Source organism: Pelmatolapia mariae, linkage group LG8, assembly GCF_036321145.2.
Source record: "Pelmatolapia mariae isolate MD_Pm_ZW linkage group LG8, Pm_UMD_F_2, whole genome shotgun sequence".
Taxonomy (NCBI): domain Eukaryota; kingdom Metazoa; phylum Chordata; class Actinopteri; order Cichliformes; family Cichlidae; genus Pelmatolapia; species Pelmatolapia mariae.
The window spans coordinates 12906155-12910534 of NC_086234.1; positions in this window are offsets into that span (position 1 = coordinate 12906155).

Below are 4380 nucleotides of genomic sequence, written 5' to 3' on the forward strand. Positions count from 1 at the left end.
GATCGAGGGATAATCATGCCCTATCGTGACCCATCCTGATAATATAAAACTACGCTAAACAATATGATGATAGCCTTCCTGTAGCAATGAGAGCACTTTGCCAACACCAGCCATCAACCCCCATTGTGAACCTGATAATAAAGAGATGACACTTTTATGATACCATAATTAACAGTGCTCTAGGATGAAATTAAATCAATATGCCCATCTAATATCATTTTCCCTAGTTATGCAAATCAAACATTCAAAGCCCTTGGAAAGTGATATGAATTGCTTTCACATTTCAGTTCACACATATTATCATATCAGACCTCTTGGGTTTGATGACATGGAGGATGGGGGGGGAGACTTAACGATGTGAAGACTGCGCTGGGGAGATGAGAGCGACTCTGACTGCTGATTAGCTCGACGAGACAACAGGATGATAATGTGAGTGCTAAGATTAAAACAGTTCTACTTATTTCTAAGATAAAACGGTAAATCACGCCGTAGTGGGGATCAGAGTGGAAAAAAGAAATCTGGAGAATGTTACACATCAGATTTAAGCACCTCTGCTGCAGAGTAACAAAACGTCTACCGCGCCATAATGAGATAAATTATAACTTTTAATTCCCCAGAACACATGCTAGCACCCTTTTTAGAAACGCTGTATCTCTGCAGTGGGAGGTGAGGTGAAAGTATACGGCCTTTCCCTTTATGGATATGAGACAAAAGGGAGGCTGTGATGGCTGGGTGAAGACAACACTAGCAGCGGCGGAGGGGGTGGCTAATGGCCGTGATTAATGACAATGGGCCAGAGGAGAGCTGGGACACCGGCGCTACATATATCATCCCTTCTCATCAGTCTATGCACCTCTGTGGCCTCTTCTCTGCAAACCGGCACACTACAGCAAGAAAAAAAGAAAACACCTCATCTACTCCCAGTCAGCATACCACCGAGAAGGTTCCAGCGCGAGTCTTTATGAGCGTCGTAGATGATAGCTAAGCAGTGAAATGACATGTAGAATAAGATACAATGAGTAAAGGGGAGGTGGCTGCGTGTGTGATCACTCATGTTTTTCATGAACTGAATACTTCCTGTGCTTAAGTCGGATTTCCAAGGTCTAATCTTCCATATGGAGAGAGATGAGTTATTGGCTATTTATGAATAGAAGTGATGATGAATGGTGCTGCATTTATCTGCATAAGTAACTCCAAGGGCTGGCACAGAAGTTCAGGCAGCTATAATAAACATAGTTTGCACTCAGGGGCAGCTCTTTATTTATGAGGCTCTGCGAATAGATATTATGTGGCCATCATAGTTCCCTTCATTCCCTTGAGGACAGGACAGGAAATAGCTCCTATATATGGAATAGATTTAGAGTTTAAACTACTCTGACCAAGCTCAGCACCATCACTGTAATAAACTCTACTAAGGGTTTAGTTATGGCCATTTAATGAACTGCATTCTTATGGGAATTATAACACACTCTGGGACTTGTGGTTTTAATTAGGAGGCACCTTGTTGGATCCTAGTTAATACCTCTGACTTACTGAAAACATGGCAAATTAATCCCCAATTAATACTACAGACAGATTTAGCTATTATGAAACTGCTTTCACATAAAGGGATGAAAATATCCCATATGTTAATAGTTTAATCTTTTTTTCTGTGATAAGAAAACCATCCCCGCAGAAAACAAGTTCCGCTAACTCTTGACCTCTACTTCGCCTCCTTTAGTACAAAACAAACTGACAACAAAACCACTTCCTACCTGTGCTGGAGACTAACTTAGTGGATTTATAGTGTGAAACAAAGACATTTATGCTTTTACTTTAATTCAATGCATTTCAGTGTAAATACTGGAATTTTAACAAATGGTTATTGCAGTTCTAAGATAATTCAAGTCATGTAATAAGCAGATTAATTAAGCTAACCAGCAGTATATAAAGGAGCTGCAATTAGTTATAACTTTAGCCAAATATAACAGCAAGATGCATGTTCTACAACACTGCATTAATACTACTGCTGCTACTATTACAACTACTCAGCTTCCACCACCAATAATCTTAGCATAATGATCATAGTATATGTATACTGTTCCCTAACTCCTCCTACATCCACTAATCAAATTGGATGAAATTTACTATGTAAACTACCTAGCGTAACAGGATCATCATACATAGCTTTTGGGAAATATTTTTATAACTCAAATCCTTACAAAAATTATATATTTTATGCGTAGCAGCTGATTACAAAATGAACAGCGACATTATGTTACATACGCGTAACATAGACACGTACACGTAATGTTGTTGACAGGACTCTGAGGTCATTGAAATGTGTTTTTGATGGATATCTGTGAATAACTGTTCATCAAACAGTGATGCTAATAGTGCCTGTAACAGACAATGTCTTGAAAAATGAATATACAGCTTGCAAAGTAAAATAACAATAAATATGTGCATTTATTATTCATTAGTTTGGTGTTTATGAACAGGCGTTTTTGCCACCATAATATATAAAGTGATATATTATGAACATAAAAAGAAGAGTTAACATACATGTCTGTGTTTTTATAAATGAGCAAGGGAACAAGCGTCACAGGCCTGGAAATAAATGAACATAGCAAGGATTTTTGCAAGTAATAATGATAATAATGTGGAAAATGTATGAAAAAATACCTCAATTTTCCTCAATTTGTATATGCAATCAAACATAGATATCCATATATTTAGCTATTGTTTTACTCACAACTGTTTTTTGGTCTTACATTTGGCATTTTGGCTATTTTCACAACACAAGACATTAGACTAGAGGCTTGTCAGATAACGCTACAGTTACATATCTAACTTATACGAGATTTCACCCAGCAACTGCTAGCAACCACTCTGCAACCAACTGGAGAATACACTGGTGACCAGCTGAGGTTGTCAGTAGGAGTTGCCCGCCAGTCACTAGGCCTGTGTGACTGAGCAAATGAGATGCTGAATTTGACTACAAAATGTTAATAATAATATTAATATGAATAACAATAACAATAATAATAATAATAAATACATAAATCAAGTTTTAAAACAAAATGAACTAATTTAGGCCCACTCCTTAAGGTGTTGTCAGTGCTAAAAACAGATAACTTTAAGTCTTCATGGGAAAGAGTGAAATAACAGCTATAGAAGTCGAAGAGGATTTTAAAAATTGCCCAATTTCATTGTACAAATTACAGCACATTTATATTTTCTTGCATATCTTTCTTCTAATTATTTCTGAAAGCTCTCTACTCTAGGACATCCAAACATTACAGTGAATTTAAATTCTTGCACTCGAACAGCATCAGGCACCTCTTTCTTTTCCTGAGGGCAATTTGTTCCAGAGAATGCTGCCTTTAAACTATTCCCCTCAGGAATAATTTCTGTCCTTCACACTCAATTCTTGTTTAATTTTAGAAAACAAGCTGATAGGTAATTAGTCATTAATCCAGTCTTCTGTGTTTCAAAATTGCTTGCTACTGGCAATAGTTAGAATTTAGCTCTTTCCTTTTGCTCTTTATTGCTTATTAAACGCACAAACAAGGCATCTTGGGAGAAAACAAGGCATCTTTTGTCTCACCAACTGTTTTCTCCTATTTTCCATGGGTGCTACGTATAATTAATATCTCAGCCGTGCCGGAGGTTGTCATTTTTCAAATGGTTTCCCTGGAAATGTTCTACACCTCTTAATGGCCCTGCTAATGCTGTAGCTGTCATGTCTTGGACAGCTGCACTTTTACAAGACAAACTCAGCTGTGCCACGGGCTTCTCTGTGGACTTACTCACTCAAAGGTTTAGAGGCTGGTGCTGCCAGCTGGCAATAGAACACATAACATTTGATTAATCTTTACCTTGTGTCTATGAATGGCAAGTCACCTTCCAGTAGTGTCCCTGGTGTGCAAAATATTTTTACAATTTTCTGATGGATGATGGATTGGACAAACAGCCACAAATTCAACTGAAACCAGATGACCACTTACTGATGGCCCCCAGTGTGTTAAGAGTTGAGAAGATCGGTAAAATATACTCAAAGCATTAAAAGTGCAAAATCAAAGAAATTGTAGGACTAATATATTCGGATGTGAATAAAATACTCTGGTTCAAACATTTATACACTTGTAGAGAATCAGATGTGTAGAAGCTGTGTTTAACAATCTGTGGGTCTACTAAACACCCATAAAATGTTCTAAATTGTCACATATCATCAATCAATACAGAGCATTATTTTAAAAAACAAAAATTACAAACTATTTTTTGTGAATGATCTATTTAGGAGGAATAGGTACAACTGAAGCAATGTAACTAGATGCCAGTAGAAGGAAATTAGCAGACAAACAATTGAGTAATTAGTGTCTATGTATATTATAAAGA